The sequence below is a fragment of the Diadema setosum genome, chromosome 22 (assembly GCF_964275005.1).
Source record: "Diadema setosum chromosome 22, eeDiaSeto1, whole genome shotgun sequence".
Taxonomy (NCBI): Eukaryota; Metazoa; Echinodermata; class Echinoidea; order Diadematoida; family Diadematidae; genus Diadema; species Diadema setosum.
In genome coordinates, this window is record NC_092706.1 from 3,694,371 (window position 1) to 3,712,762 (window position 18,392).

General features: G+C 37.9%; 1 protein-coding gene across 1 annotated transcript in view; it reads right to left on the reverse strand.

Moving 5' to 3' along the window:
* The window catches only part of LOC140245502 (N-acetylglutamate synthase, mitochondrial-like), a 61,119-nt gene that overhangs the window by 21,573 nt on the left and 21,154 nt on the right, over positions 1-18,392 (reverse strand). The gene's annotated exons all lie outside the window — the stretch shown is intronic.

Here is an 18,392-nt window from a genome sequence, read left to right on the forward strand (position 1 = left end):
TCGAAAGGTTAACTCACAATTTCATGGATGGCATCTTCCCAAGCCAGTTAATAACATAATGCCAGCAGAAAATTGCCACTTGAGCTACCGCTGGGAACAGATTGCTGTGCACCCACTGAATTTCAATGACGATACAGCATAGCATCATAGTAACTCTTTGGTTCTTGTGAGATAGAAACACAATGAAACATTTCATAGATAGACAGCCTCTTCACTATCAAAAATTAAATCTTTATTTTTTTGCATGAAAATATGCCCATTTATATAATACTAGACACATACATGTAAGACATTACATATTGTACCACGAAATGACACATGTGCAAAACATATTAGGTCATTTATTTGGTACACCGAAATGTTCTATAATTTTTTTTAATAATAATTAAATAGGTCAAATTCATGCAAAACTTGATTCACAAACACTTCTATGCATTAACTGGTAAACATAATTCCAGACATACATTTGAAAGCCTGATTCAAAGTTTGTTTTCAGTTTTTGTTTGAATTTAACTCAATAACAATGAAATGTTCTGAAGTTTTACAAACAAGTTCTCTCCCACATCTTAACCCCCTCTTCATTAGGCAAGGAAGAGATTCACATCCAATGGCACTATGGTCCTTAAAGGTCCAGTTTACCTTTGGGAGCAGTGATTTCAAAAATGTTCAAGATATCACATTTAATGTATATGTGTAGGTCTGTTGTATCATAAAACATCCTACCATATGAAATATTTGCAATAAAACCTAAAATATAGGGAGATATCAGGGTTTTTCTCAGTAAACCGTAACTATACGTTTTAGTCTGGAAACATTTTTATTATAACTATTGTTCACATTTTGTGTATTAACAACACTTAACATCGATTATACGGATTCAAATTTTGACAGTGGTTGTTTCTATCCCTAACTCACATTTTAGAACTATTTTAAAGCACTGATGCTTTCATCTGCAAAGTGAATTATGCCTTTAACTACACAATGCTTTTTAATAGCCCCATCTCCTCTCAGTTTATTGATGTCATAAACTAATCAATTGAGTGGTCTGCCCTGTATCTTTATTTGTGGCAGTAAATCATTCAAAGTACGCTGTGCTATTTTCTTGCATTTGAATTGTGACTTCATCTAAATAGATACAGCATAACCTTCATAGCAATGTCAGATCCGGCAGATACGGGATGCACGGAGATGGATGGCAGCCATTCATGAAATGACAAAGGTCAATTATGAATGTGGACAAGAGTCCACTGCTGTACACGTGTGCTGGTGCTGGAGAGCAACATACAATATCTCAACTATGTGCATGTTTACACAGTTGTCTGTTTACAGGTATGTTTCGGTCTAGTATGTGTGTGTGTGTGCGTATGTGTGCATGAGTGTGTATCCTAGCTTTAGTTTAAAGGGAAACTTCACACAATTTCCCATCTGACCTAAATGTTGGATCAATGAAATATAAAAAGTTGAATAAGAAGGAATAGTGAGCATTTTTTTTTTTGTCAATCAGATGAGGACTAAGATAAATTATAGAATTTCATAAGTCTTTCAGGTGTGCACAAAGTTGAAATCGTACACAGATATTAGATAGGACAGTGATGCTGTTTATTGGCTATGAAACAACTCTCATATTGATTTGCTTTTTGTTTTGTTTTGGTTCATTTTTAAAGTCAATACAATGGTGACTGTGGCTTGTCCATCTTTAAAAAAAAACACACAAAAAAAGGGTATCATTGCTATGGTAAATCTTTTCAATCTGATTTCATGAAAAACACACAAATTCTTTAACCTGCTCATTATGTCTGAAACCTCCATTAACAGAGCTAGAGTTTATACTGTATAATGTCTGTGTGATTCAAGTGACCAGGGTCGTACTGAATCAAACTGTGTATCTACAATAGACCAATCACAATCCAGTTCATACAACCTCTTTAAAGAATAACTGCAAGCTCTGGCTATTTGCTACACCAACAGACAGTTAGATAATAAGCGATAATCTGCACAATAAAATTGTTGTCATGGCGACTGCAGTCAGGGTAGCCACCAAAAATGGCATTGCAAATCCCTGTATTAGACATGGGGGCCTCAGCTGACCCCAAATGCAGAGTTTCTGATCCACCAAGAGTATCCCTCTTCAAGAACCTCTCTCTCTTGACAATCCAAATTGGGGTGAAATTCTGTGAATCTGCACTGCTCTTTTCTGCACTGCTCTTTTCACCACTTCCGGCTCTATTTGGAGAGCTACAGGGGCTACGTGTGGATTCTCCATTCCCCTTTTTTTCCCCCTTCTTCTGCACCTCGGGCAATTCCTCTTTGACGTATTTACATTTTGTACTAGTCACAACTCACAATTACACTTCCAGTGGGGAATATGGTCAAACAAATAATGGAGCTACGTAGCTCCAGGAACAAACTCACAATGACTATGTTGAATTTGAAATACTGTAGTATCAATTTTGGACTAGCTTGTCTGAAGCCAATTTGCTACTGTGCTGTACACATAGTTGCAATGTAAAACACAGCACATTACGTTCAGAGTTACCATTTTGACTATTTTTTTTTTTTTTTTTACTGGAGCTTACAAGAGCAGAATTTTATGGCATACTACATACACTATATTGTCAGCTGAGAACCAGAAGGGCACTTTTGCAATTTAAGATTTGAGCGTGAATAAAGGGGAATGATCAATTTCCATGAAATAAAAAGTTTGTATTCAAAAGTGGGTAGATTTCTAAGCACTGTTTCAAATATCGGGTACAGAAATAGCAACCTTGTGGTTTTGATTTTTAAAATCTTACGAAATGTAAAAATGATTTAGAATTGATACCATACAGTGTAGTAGAGGAGATTGTGCTTTACAATGTGATACCAACAACTCAATACTCCTCAAAATTGTGATAATGACCTTCTGGTTCTCAACCGATGATACACTTTCATCCTTGTCTTTTAGAACACTGGAAATGAGTGTGAGAGCTAATTCTGTTCAAAATTCTCTCTTACAATATGGTGTACAACCATAATGCACTCTGTCACTCAGTTTGCATTTGTGTTTTGTTTTGTCAAAGGGATTGTGGCATCTACGTAGAGGAACAGTCAGATTTCTTATCATAATTCTCCCCTAGAAAAAAAAAAAGAAAGAAAAGAGGCCCATCCACTCGTCTCTTCACTTCCACACACACATGATACACATAATTCTATTGATATTTTAGTACCATCAATATATCATGCATACTGAATTTCCCTGTATAGTTCAAATTCCAGCTCTCCCGACACAAAACTCATCAATCAATCAATTCTTAATCAAAGCAATCAGTTGTGGGTTCCCAATTACACTCAAATCTGACTTGTCATCATGGAAATTTAGATTGCTCTGCTTTTACTGTGCCATCCATCGTAATAGCACACACACACACACACACACACACACACACACACACACAAGGGAAACTTGTCATTTTGGGCCCCAAAGGGGATCAGCAGGTAGTTCACTAATGTGGGATCCTACTCTGGAAAGGAAATTGCAGCATTTTGTTCTCAATGCCTACATTGTATCTGAGGCTTATCTGAAAATTTATAGTTTTCTGATTTAAATGACAGTAGGGCAGGGAAGCAAATTACACACGCACATTCTGAATTTAGAGTATGTGCTGTATAGAGCATTCTCATACAGATTTCTCACCAAAAAAAAACAAAAACACACCACTTTACCACTGTACTGTATGCTTTATATGGAAAGAGTTCTGTGGATCCCTCCCCTAAAACTTGTTAAGATCATGAATATTTCAAATTATGTGTCTCAAATTATTTTCCATGTGTAATTCTTACCTGCTAGAAGTAACTGAATACCTAGCATTTCTAAATTTGGTGATATCAAATACTTGCAAGTCTTATATCATATTATTTCAATTATGCCATATTGCTTCATAGAGGGACGAAGCAGCCACTTTATATTCCACCAAACTGATCACACTGTGCACCACAACACACACCCTACACTAAAGCCTACGGACCAAAAGAGATAATTGCAGGGGCCCTCATCCCGTGTAATATACGTAAACAACATAACATGTGACTGGTCACAGTTGTTCTTTGATTTTACTTTGGTAAATACATTTTTGTTATAAATGTATCATAGACATTTCATTGGATTAATCACAAAAGAAGCAAAACATTTTAGAGAACAGAAACATGATGTCAATATATATAAATAGTTTTAATAAAAATAGACAGAGAAAGAGAGAGAGAGAGAATAGATAGATAGATCGATAGATAGATAAATAAATAAATAGATATACAAACATATAGACAGATCTTATAGATGGATTGGATGGATGGATAGATAGATACACAGATAGACAGACAGGCAGATAGATAGACAGACAGACAGACAGACAGACAGACAGACAGACAGATAGATAGATAGATAGATAGATAGATAGATAGACACTGATAGACCAATAGACAGATAGCTTTATATCAGCAATTTAAGGGGAGGATACCAAACAAACTCTTTGAAGGTCTCTTGAGATTGGGAACACACAAAGACAACTGTTATCTCACTGTCGACTTCTCTTCAAATTCTCTTTGGAGATGACAGACACCATCTATCTGAAGAAGTAGAGACAGGTGCATGGGGGCATCTTCCTGGGTCAAACCCACTGAGTGTACGTGAGAACGATGAAGAAAGCAGTGTCTTTTGAGAAAGCTGTCTTGAGCTTGAGTCTCCTCAAAAGTGGAAGATGTTGTTCCCCTCATACTCTGTGACTGCATGGCCGAGCTGGTTTTCACTGCCAGAAGGGCATTACTGCCACATCACAAAAAGATGTTTGTTTTTATCTCTGAACTCATAATGTCTTGTGTGTCTAGATGCTTATAAATGAGCAGGCTTCCTTGTGGGACAAACAACATTACATTCCATCCATTCGAAGGACAAGGCAGCAACAGTATACCTTGCCTAATGGCAGCACCCTCAAACCAGGGACCTCGCATTTGAGTCTGCTGTCATTTGCTGTTATTAAAGCCATTTTAGCAGCTCCTCATGTTCTTGGAAGGGTACAAATGGCACATTCACTACCTCCTTTGATATCCCCTTAATAAACTCAATTATGCCAAAAATATCCACATAACTTGTTCACAAAATCAGAGTGGGCCTAAGAATAAAACATACATTATCTGCAAAATATCCACATCAGGATTATAACACTTTTCCATTTCTTTTTCTTACAGGTGCTTAAAAAAAGTGTGGATTATATCCAGAGTTTACTTTACAATAGTCCATTTCAGCATTACTATCCTATGAAAAAATATTGAGTGCATACAGGGTAAATCCAGTCACAATGAGTTTATCTGGTTTTTCTGAAGCACTTAATTAGTAGTCATTTTCAACCCTAATCATATTAACTACATTGTATAGCTTCATATTGACACAATATCAGAGATTCTGGAAGTGCATCCGTATGTGCATGTACACCGTAGGACCATGCAGCATCACACATAGATTTTTTTTTTTTTCAAACTGGAAACATGGTCAAATATTGCCTTTTTATAGACAGCAAAGCCTAATATACACGGAACTACAAATTTCCAAGGGTATATGAATAACATGAATACATTGCTTCCCTTGGTGATGCTCAATCTCTTACTGTCCATGATGCATTCTTTTGTGTCTCCCTTGCATACTGTTTCACCTTCCTCTAACACGTCAGAATCCTGCTCACACATAACATGTTTCCATCAATGCTAATCCACTGCCACACATAACTGAATATTAAAAATGCAGAGATACATTTGTAAGTGTTGATTTTCAAAAGATACCAAGTCTGCAGCATGTACTGTATCATACAATGCAAGTCTTTTCTTTCTTTTTCTTTTTTTTTTTTGCTTTTCTTTCTTTTATTTGAGTGAGGATGTAATGGAAGCACCAGGGAATGATTTAATATCTCCTTTAGATGATCTACAGTGTACAGCATGTGGAATATATTGCATCTAGAATTCAAATCATTCTGAATCAAGTTCCTCAATTCCATACATCATGCCAAAGCAATGAGCTTTAGCTGGATGCATCCTTTTAATGCATCAGCACAGTTTAAAACTTCAAAAAGTACATCAAGAGTTTCTAATACGTGTAAGGATTACCATGCAAACCCCCTTATCCCTGATTGCATCATAATGGTCGTTATGTGAGGTGTGGCAAATAGGCCTTTTCCACAGTGGATTTATGACACTTTTTTTTCCATCGTTATGATATCAATTAAACAACATGCAGCTTATGGCTATGATTATGTGCAAAAGCATATAAAAAAGGGGCAGGGTTCATAAAGTCCATAACTAACACACAGGTTTACATTGTATCATCATCAAAATTGATACAGCAGCCCATCATTCTGCTTTGTAACCCCTTGATAATAACAAACCCATTGACCCCTTCCTCACCTAAACCCATATCCCAAGCTTTTCAGTACAAGCTGAGGAGCATAGAATATAACAGACAAAACAAGTCATTTATAAGGATCCAGAAGACTCATCTCTTACTTGACATGACTTTCCCTAACCCCCTCTTCCACCCACCCCTCCCCCCCCTCCCCCCCCCCCCCCACACACACAATACACACACAACAGCTCTTTCTGTATGTTCACTCAGTATTGTAAAAGGAATCACTGCTCCTCAAAATGGCTTCACATAATGCACTGTTTTGGCCTCCAGTCATGCTTTTCCCAAAAGGGACAAGCAAAATCAGATGGGTATTGGTACCGTGCACATGTCACATACAGTAGAACCAGTATCAACAGTCATATCTTCATTTTCCAATCAAAAGATTGCACAAGAAATATACAGAATACACAGTGTACGTATACATGCAATATTTGAGTACCGGTATGCTTAAATAATTTTGGGAAGGTGAATGTACATTACAAAGTAGGCAGTCATAACAATTTATGGTTTTCAAAACAGAGACTGAAAATTGGGGATTTGAACATGATATGGGGTTGTGCTAGCCAAATAAGCCAGGATGAAACCACAAGCCACAGAATGTTTACTGTCTGATGAATGCAGGAGACTGCCATTACAACAAGGTCACAGGACGGGTGGTTTTATTTTGATACAAAATTCCATTACAGCCTTACAGTAAAGTATGAAGTTAATAAGATAATAACTTTGGGATTTGAATCTTCATAGCATAATCCTTGTATAAACTGGATATCTCTTTGAGTTTAGGACTTCAAACATTTCATGTTGACTTTGTTGTCTGGACTAGGAATTAATTGAAAGAAAGTAGCTTTAAGGGGGTTGTTTAGCATTGGTAGGGTATATCCTTGATGCTCAGAACCACAACTTCCCCTTTGCAAAAATACTGAAGTCAGAGATGCAAAGATGAAGTATTTAAAGAGCTCTGGAGAAAAACAAATCTTCTTCTCGCTTAATTAAGGCATCTTGACTTTCAAGCTCCACCCAACTGACCCTGTGTAAACTGAGAATCTCATCCATATTGACTTCCATCTAGAATTACCAATCAGTGTCGGCAAAGAACTGGACACGACCAATATGGCCACACGACAATTCTGGAGTGACCTCCCAACACCTGCACGTAGCCTAACCACAGCTGATACTTTTGTCCATATGCCCCTTTCACATGAAGAAAAGTAATATGTGAAACATGAATCTCTGTTGACACAACATGGCCAATGGGCAGATGTTGTTTCATCTATGTATCATGTGTCAGTATCATTGAGCCAGGCAACAACACCCTACCTACTTCACACCCAAACAAGATAGCATTTACCCATTCACCATAACTTACTGGGTTCAAGTAAAATTCTGGTTTTTCCGTCCTCTTGTCAAGTGTGATCGTTTCCAAACCCTCTTTGTCTTTCACCGACAGTTGGATGAGATGATTACAAAGAGTATTACTTAGAGACTGAGGATAGGCCTTGTGGCAAATTTACTTTAGAAAAGATCCTTTGACTGAGCCTAATGCTTTACTCATGGGATTCATTTGATCTCATGACTTTGGTGTGGTTGTCTAGCATTTAGAGAATGTCTAGAGAACATCTCACAGTTCCCTCCAGACAGTACTGTAAAACATGATATTTTCGCTGCATTAAATTTTTGTGAATGGGAGCCAACGGCCTTGTTCACAGCATGAAAGTTTTGCCAGTTGCCTCTAACATTCAATGCATATAGTGTAGACAAGATCTTTAGCGTGCATTTTAATTTTGTGAAACTCGGCTCTCGCGAAATTGAAATGCACACAATCATTCCTCATTTTACAGTACTTATTTTACAAACCAACATACTCTACAAAGCTGACCCTCCCCCACCTCCCACCCCCCCCCAAAAAAAAAGATAAACAATTTTCAAACAGCTTGTTTGTTACTGTTGTATTTGATGCTATTTGATAAAGGTGAATCTAATCAGGCAAAATTGTAGGGGTAAAAAGAGAACACAGTCACATTTAGCTTTCCGAAGAAATAGCTTTAGCAAAAATTATCACACTCCTACATCAATGATCTACACGCAAGGGGAGCCATTTTACACCACACACACACATACACACACACACACACTTATTCATAATGTCAAAGAGGCACATTGCTATCAAAATGCAAAATCACTGTTCAAATTAATGTTTAATGCATTGACAAATACGGATACTCATCAAATGCATTTTTTACGAGATTTACTTCCTGCCGCACCCATTTATGACCTACCCATAACATTCATCATAATAAGTGTTTTCTACAGTAGCAGGTAATCAAAATAAGTCTACATTTTGAGGCAAGCACTACATAACATGTGAATACATACTTACTTCTACATACAAATTTGTACATTGTAACTCTCTTGAAAATGACCATTCAGATTATCAACTTAACTTTACTGTGGGAAGAGGGTATGGAAGGAATCGACATTTAATTGATGGTAATGAAACCTATTCAATTACGAACACAATATTTGGAGCTGATGCATTGACCTCAATATATTTCAGGTTGTGAGCGTTTCCTGTACAGATTTTGGGTGTCATCCACTGTTCTCGCCTTCATAATTGAATGGTTATAGGTGGAGTAATTATGAGGCTAGGGGCAGGAGTGTATTGATTAGAGGTAGCGGTTTCACCTGTTACCTTTAATCACAATTAGCAAGAGCAGATATCCCCATCTGCTTGTAGACAAACGTTTGTAGGTACGATACTCGATCCAGCAGGCATGAGGCATGGCAACAAGGGGACAGAAATGTGAGTGGCTGAAATCTATAGAAGATGTGGAAGGTGCGCACTGCACACAATGAAGGAAAAAAAAAATTTGAATCTATAAAATAAAGGTAATTGTTCTACTCATCTTTTGAACAATGCATTCTATGTTTGAAGTTTGTATGTCGTGATTATTACTTAATTAACTTTGTAATGCACAGTAGAGTATATCATTATAGTAGCTGCGCAATAAAAATGTCCTTAATTGTTATGATGATGATGATGATGATGATTATTATTATTATCATTATTATTATTATTATCATTATTATTATTATTATTATTATTATTATTATCATTATTATTATTATTATTATTATTATTATTATTATCATTATTATCATTATTATTATCATTATTATTACTATTATTATTACTATTATTACAGTTTATCCTTATTATTATTATTATTTATCATTACAGTTGGGCCTCCTACAATGGTGAAAGTGGGCATAATTTGAATGATTTTTTAACTCAGCCACATCAATCTTGAGATCCACAGAATGAAACTCCTCCACTTTCTCCTCCTGTAAGTTCAAACTCTTCCCCTCCCTTGCTTTACTCTCTTGCCTCTGCTTTGCGAGGGTGCTCCAATATCACATTACATCACTTGAATTCTCGGCACTTTAGGGAAAGCAAATAAAGCATTTATGAGCATTGCAGCAGCCTAGTCATCAGTCATATGTTATTGTCGCATAGAGCACTGTGAGCATCAATGTTCCTTTCATGTGTAGGCTCTTAAATTTGGTCATATAAAAAAAGAAGGCACATGAATTACATTCACTGCATTGTACTTCAGTAGGCAACAGCCTTCAATTTTTCCCCAATCCATCAATTAATAATGTCTCCATTCATCACGACAGCTGATCTGTACTGTCATTCCTCCACAATACAGATTTTGAATGGATTCACTGTGACATTAAAACTTAGGTTAAACACCTAACAAATAGCAATGGATAAATGCTACAGCCTGTAAAAGTTGCACACACACACAAACATACCGTAAAGTCCCGTGTATAAGACGCACCTTTTTTTTGTCGAAAAACATGAAAAATCGGGGATGCGTCTTATACACGGGTACAGTCGAAACACGGAAAAAAATCTGTCACGTACACCCAATTTTATAAAGTCAACTTTGGGCCATGTATACCCATCGACGTTCGGAGGGTAAGCAATCACGAAAACTTACGGATATATGAGCGATCTTTCAATCTGGACACACACAACAGCTGTAAATACGGGATAAACTTATATCGGCCTTGTGTACATGTACCGTAGTTACGATGACCGATGTATCAATCTGGCCATAGACAACATGCAGCTGTAATACGTGATGCGATGTAAACCTACCAGGTACCGATGTATATCAGTCTACCAAGCTACCAACAGCCAACCTACTGTAGTAGCTGAAATATGCGATGTACAGGTATCATTACTAAATTGCCGATAACGTAAAACTTATTGATGTACTAATATCAATCTGGCCATAGACAAAAGCTGTAAAATACGGAGTAGGATCGATACTATGTCACCCTAATGTGAACGATGTGTGAAGCATGCAGCATGTACAAACGGTACATGCATATCTATGCATGCGTTCGTTTGCATGCACGATCTCGAAGCCAGCTAGCAGGATCGAGGATAGCATAGCTAGCTAGCTAGCTAGGTACTGTACAGTAGCAAGCCTTTTGCAAAGGCAGCAGCTGAAGAGAGGCTCTCGCAATGGACTCACGTGCACACAATGATCGGATCGGAGTGCGCTTGCCCGTTGCGCGCTGTGTGTTCAAGTCCATTGCTCTCTGTGTGCGTGTGCTGAAATTATAGCGAGCTGCCTTTTGCAAAAGGCTAGCACTGTGCATACAAGCATGATACAGTACAAGAGACACACGTTACTGGTAATCCCTCCAGGCGAAACAACAGTGAGTGTAATTACCGTACGCACTGTACGTCTCGGTGTACGATCCCTCTGCTACACTTGTTGATGTTTTTCTTATTTTTCGTAATGAACCTCCCAGTCTGACATGCGTCAATATGCGAGACACCCTATGTATGATAGCAAAGATCGTACTATACACTCATGAGTACGATCTTTGATGATACATGTACCACGATTGAAAGGCGAAACAATAGGGAGTACCGAGACAAGTCTCGCATTTTGTGTCTTCCATATTTTGCCGATGTCCGATGAATACTGTTAAAAGAAAGTACAATAGGAAACGAAAAATAGAGCAAATACATTCTGCATTCTAGGGAAATTTTGAGCTGAAATGATATGTATGACACACACAATATTTGCGTGGAAATTTCCGTGTTTTGTTTTGTTTTTTAATTTTAGGTCCGAAAGTGGGGATGCGTCTTATACACGGAACTTTACGGTACATTACATTCACACCCTCACACATTCATATAAATGTGTTTCTACAATACTAAATACTTGCTATGCATATTTCTGGAAAGTTTGGAAAAAGGAGTGGAGTAGCAATTTCAAATCCAACTAAATAGCCATCTCAAAACAAAACTTGCAATTATTGTTCATAGTATTAGTAAAAACATTACAGTTACCAGTGAAACAGTTTAGATACATATGTATACTCCAATCGAATTGCAGCAAGCAACTGGGCATCAATATAAAAATTTTGAAACTCGGTGCTCACATAGGTGTGACAGGCACATGAAAATGGGTACCAAGATCTATTTTCAATAAACAGCATAGAAAAAAAAACCCAAATGCCGGTATCTGGCTAGTTCCATTATTGAAATCATGAATGCTATTAACTGAAGAGGAAATAAATGCCTAAAGCTAGATATCTTGTGTACCTTCTAACCAGCATATGGATGGACAAAAGAGGAAGAACTATTTTACCTGAATGATATTCACTATCAAGACATCATTTTTACTTTCTTTGGAGTGGATGGCTTTACCCACAAGCCCAATGGCAATAAAAAGCAATTAGAAAACAAATTGGCCCTTGAGTGCATTAATGCAGAGCTATACATCATTCCATAGTATGAATCTCCTGTATTCATTTGGGCCCTGGAGAAGACCATGTCTTCCAGCAAGGAGCTTGCCTCCAGGCAGTTGCTGCATTCCAGGCCTCCTCCCTCCCCTTGCCTGTTGGCAATCGATCAATGTTCCTCATATATCATCTCTCACTTCTGTAACACATGCTGTGTGGTCTGCTGAACATCACTCTCTTTTTTCTTCATCATACCATACAAATATTTGATTATTCAAAAAGGTAGGCTGCACTTTTTAAATTCAGTAAAAATCCAAATATATCATCAATACATTTAAAGATTACATCATACATTGTATATATTCATGTCATCTTGCTGGTATAAACTAAAACAAAGAACTGACAAGGAAAAGGTGATAAAAAAAAATGATGGCTGACCTGAATAAGGTTAGGTGCTACTATGATTCTTTTCATTATCTTATTCACAATGCAAGGCAAAGGTTAAGTGGGAACAGTTGACCAATATAGTTGACAGCACAGGAGGTTAAATGTATCAAGGCAATTATCTCCCCCCCCCCCCCCCCCCCACTAAATACTGACTAGCCATGGGGTTAGAGTAAAGGTTCGGATTAGGGTAAGGTTTAGGGTTAGGATTAGGTTCAGGATTAGGAAAAAGGCTAGGGTTAGAGTCAGGGGAAGGGTCTGGGTAATTGTTCAGGGGGTAATCGTCCTACCACCGAGGCTAAAACTGCTAAATATATGGGATCAACTCAGTCATAAATGTTTTGGGGTTTCTTCTGGGGGGGGGGGGGGGGGGGGAGGAGGGGGATAAGGAAAACAACAGACTATGTGAACTTGATCAAAATGTACCATGTAGGAGGTTTTAATTTCACTCTGGTTAAAATCATCCCTCAGAGAGAAAAGCAATTTGATTATGAACGTTGCAAGAGCTTGGACCCATGCGAGCATACCCATATGAGTGCACACCACACACAGCATTTTTCCCTTCCCTCATCAAATCAGGCCTTCAGCTGCTGCTGCCGCTGCTTATATTTGAAGCTTGTGCGGCGTGTATGCCCACAGGGGGAGGGGGGAAGAGGGCTCTCGATGTGCACGTAGGCAATCCCTCGCTCCCCTATTAACAGACAAAATCCCTCCTGCGAGCAGAGAAACCAAACATTCCCACACCTAAAGTGTGCCCTATCTCGCTCTCTATCCCTCCTTTTCCTCTACTACGACTAGTATCTCTTGTTTTTATACACACATACAGACCTGTATACCCACACTCACTTGGATGTATAACTGCAGGGTTGAGATTATCATAGTATTGTGCTGCGGGTACCATGGGAAGACACTGGAAGAAAAATATCCAGGAGGAGCTTCCGAGATTGATTATTGATTTCCGCAGCCACAAAGTCCAACCCAGCGACTTCACTGTTTGTTTAAGATCTGGAGAATATCTTCAGTAAGATGTGCACAATGTTTATTTCAAAGATCTTACACATGATGCACACAACTGGTATCCACTACCTGTACAATGTATGTGTGTTGCTTTTCCCAACATATTTTATTTGTGAAGCTATAGATCTACAACTGGCTTCTATAGCCATAAAACTAGTTGGCAATGTTTGGAATTTTGTTTTTGTTCATTTCATTCTTCACTCAATGCTGTACTTCACATTTTATGTGAGTAAATTACAGTTGAACCTCTCTTATCCGGCCTCCCTTTATCCGGATCTCTCTATTATACGGACGCAATCTCGCTGTGATTTTTTTTTTTATAATTACGGGAGGAAAGGGGATTCCCAACTCCTTGAGAACTCCTACACAAACACACATGAATTACATATTACTTCCAACATTAACATACACCTCTATTTTGGGGTCTGTTACTGAGTGTAACAATGAAAAGGTTGCAGTATACACATCACTACATGTGGTACTACAATGGGCTACATCAGTACATGTGTATGTATATGTACATGTATAAAGCATTGAGTCTCCCGTATCCGGCCAAATCCCTTATCCGGATGAGCCCCAGTCCCGACTTGTCCGGATACGAGAGGTTCAACTGTACATTGTAGCTGAAGATGATGCTACACAGTATGTGGTTCTGATGAGGGCTACACTGCTACAGCCAAATAAGCGATATAAAATTTGAGATTACAATGTAGCTTAGTGACTGTCATCATTATGTCATTACCCCATTTTTGAAGCTTTGGTCTTAATTGGTGGTTACCTGTATGATGATCATTCTCCAAATCATGAGTGCTAATAAAATGGATTGATGTCCAGTTAAAGCCTCATCAAATGTGCACTCACTTCCGAGTGGCGTTGAAAGATTGCCTTGCATTGAAACGTATGTACATTGTATATGGACTTCGCTCCCTTTCTCATTCAGTCGCTACCCCCCACAAAATTGATGCAAGCATAATGGACATTTTTCCCCAGAGTGGCCCCTCTCACAGAGAAGTAGTACCAAAGGACTCACACGACTATAGTGCACCTTGTACTGTTGTACAGATACAGCACTGATATTTTACATCAGTTGCTATGGGAACAGTAACCCTTTCCTCTCCATACCCCACTAAAATTCACATAAGTCACTTGATTATGCTCTTCACTGGAATCAGACAGACTGAGAACACATATTCTATATCAATTTCTTGGGAAAATGGAAACAGCGCAAAAAATAAAAGATATAAACTTTCCAGTATTAAGTTTGCAGCTGACCAAACTCTTACCAAGAAGGACTAAATATGTACATATTTATAGACATTACTGCCAAACATGATTATGGTATTATGTCACTATACAACAGGAAGATCCAGATTCTAAATCATGCAAGGTAATTTATTATACATTGTATACCGTATAAGATATTTCATGAGTGTACTACTTTTGTGAATTGGGATTTGTCAGAGAGTAACAAAATACAAAGTAGCAAGTGGTTGAATTTGCAATCTGGAATCATACTGATGGAGTAAAATAGAAGAGTTATCATATTTCAAGACAAAAATTAGCAATTTCTCACTGCTTATACATTACATACAGTGCATTTGTTTGTGGGAAGCGCACATTACCTGAGACGCACTGCCTTGACGCTTGATAAACAGCAGCAGCGGCTTCAGGGACAGCGCGTCTCAGGTGATGTGTGTCTTTTGCCTGAGACACGCTGTCTTTGAAGATGTTGTTGTTGTTTATCAAGCGTTTTGATTGTGAGATCATGTTGTTGCCAAATTTTTACCTCCACGAAATAATCCTTATTACTCTAAAATCTCGTTCTTCAAAATAATCCCCTTAATCGAAAAAAAGCTACGACTATAATTTTTTAATCTTTTTAAGACAACAAAGATACCACTACCTTTGGAAATGAATGATGTTTCTAGGTGTACTGAGTTTGTACTTAGCTCTCTTTTGTATCGTCATGTAGGGTAGCCATTATGTGTCTATTTTTATCGCGCGCCTTCGTATCTTGTTATCTACTATCTTTGGTAGAAGTACAAATTTGCGGGCGCGCGCGCTTTGCAGTACTCGCGCACTATCGGTAAAGGTACGGTAACAACGGTACGGTACGGTAAAAGTTGTGCCAACGGTAAGCCCTCTCTTTACGTGAGTATTTTCCCCGGTAGTCATGTCAGCTTTGCAACGGTTTTCAAACGGTAATGCTTGAATGAAAGCAGATCGGTAAGACAATATTTTACCAGTGAGGAACGCTTTTCCCGGTAGAGCATTAAGTTACTTCATAGCGGTAGTGTAGCATACTGTACACATGAATGTATGCCATTTATACATGCATAAAATTTGCTATATATGAATGACTGCAGATCTGACACCGTAACAGAACGCCTGATCACATTTATATAATCATATATAATAATATATATAATTATTCACATATATATATTCATATATTCATAAAATCATATATTCATATGTTTATATATTCATAGTATGGACCTGTTGATCATTTGTGATTATTTGTAATTATTTGTAATTATACAGTTACAGACAAGCTTGATTTCACATAGACCATGTACAAAGTACAGCCGGGCCAAAGGCGGGGCCTAAGGCCGGACCCAAGGCCACGGGCCTTAGCCCAGAACCAGGGGCCCAGAGCCCAAGTGGGCCCAGGCCCAGGCCCCCGGGCCCGGTGGCCCGGTGGCCCAGGGGCCCAGGGGCCCAGGGGCTCACGGGGCCAAAAGGCCGGGCCGAGGCCAGGAGCCTGAGTGCTGGCCCAAGGCAGGGGGCCCAGCCAGGGGCCACCAGACTGAGACCACTAAGAGTACCAGTCATGACTTGCTGTGATAATGATGTGACAGGCCTGTGCATACACATATTATGTAAATGCACTGTACAGGGCTGTGCATATTATGTAAATACACTGTACACTAACTATACACAGCCCAGTCGCTGTATAAATCGCGACAGGGCTGTACCTGAGCAGCCCACAACACAGAGCAAACACAAAGCAAATTCTACGATTGCATTTAGTTTTGATACTTGACATCATTTTTTGTCACCTCAAACACATCAAAGACAAATGAGACTTCATACCGTACCTGTTTTCCTGGGGTTATTTGTGGGAATTCTGCGATCTGGGTACTATTCGCAAATCTAACAACATGTGAAAATATCAACTCCTGATCATGTAACGTGCATGTGTACATTTCTGTGTTCACTGCTGTCTTCCATGAACATGAATTCAACAACTACTGTTACAATGTATATCCTGTAATATGAGCTGCCAGGACAAAACTCACATACGCTCTGATTCTGTATAGCAATCACTTTCAAAGCAATATATTGATACATTGCTTTGAAAGTGATTATTTCATTTTTTATATACATTTTGTCTCTAAATAATTGTATTTTTTAAGGAAAAAAAGCTTTAAAATGGAATTTATGTAAATTTGTGCAAATTAAGCAAAAGGCATTAATTGTTTTTATTTCTAAATGTGTCCAATAATCTCATTACCCTTGAAAATATCAGGTTCAGCACTTAAATCACTTCAAATGGGTGCGCTAGCAGTTCCAAGACCTTTCTTTGGAGTATAATGCCTCTGCAAAACATGGGGCTATTGACCCCCTATTCATCGGATGTGCTGAAAATGTATTTTAGGACATTTCTGGAAGATTTCGCTGTAATTCTTTCCTTATTATCATTTCCTTGTGATTATTTCATTTTTTTATATACATTTTGTCTCTAAATAATTGTATTTTTTTAAGGAAAAAAGCTTAAAAAATGGAATTTATGTAAATTTATGCAAAAAAAAAAGCAAAAGGCATTAATTGTAAAATGTGTCCAATAATCTCATTACCTTTGAAAATATCAGGTTCAGCACTAAAATCACTTCAAATGGAGAGTTTTATCCAATTTTTTGACAAAAGTCTAGAAGTTGGCGGCCATCTTGGATTTTGGCGGCCATTTTGAGTATTTCTTACTTGTGTGCTTGACACTCGAACCAAAATTGATCTATAGACAATTACCAAAGATTAAACTTAGTACCAAAGATTAAACTTTTACATCAACTTGAACTGAAAATCAAAAATAACACATGCAAGGCCCCCCACTAATATTTTTGCAAGTTCTTAAAGGACAAGTTCACCTTCATTGACATAAGGATTGAGAGAATGTAGCAATATTAGTAGAACACATCATTGAAAGTTTGAGGAAAATCGGACAATCCGTTTAAAAGTTATGAATTTTTGAAGTTTTTGTGCAGTCACCGCTGGATGAGAAGACTACTGCAGTATATGATGTCACATGCGTACAACAATGAAAGGAAAATATAAAGAGAATTTCACAAAATTTCATCATTTGACAAAAAGTACACATTCCCTTGACTCGTTACTGACCATATGTTATGGGTAATATTATTTCCATTGTCTTTAGAAAGAGGCAAGTCAAGTGCTCTTTTATTATGCGAAAAAAGTGAAAATATGTTGAATTTTCTTTACATTTTCTTTATACTGTTGTACTCATATGACATCACGAGCCTTAGTAGTCTCCTCATCCAGCGGTTCCAACACACAAATGTTAAAAATTCATAACTTTTGCATTGATTGTCCAATTTTCCTCAAACTTTCAGATGTGTTCTACCAATATTGCTGCATTCTCTCAATCCTTATGTTTATGAAGGTGAACTTGTCCTTTAATTTCACAAATATTGGTCCACTCGCATTAAAACAC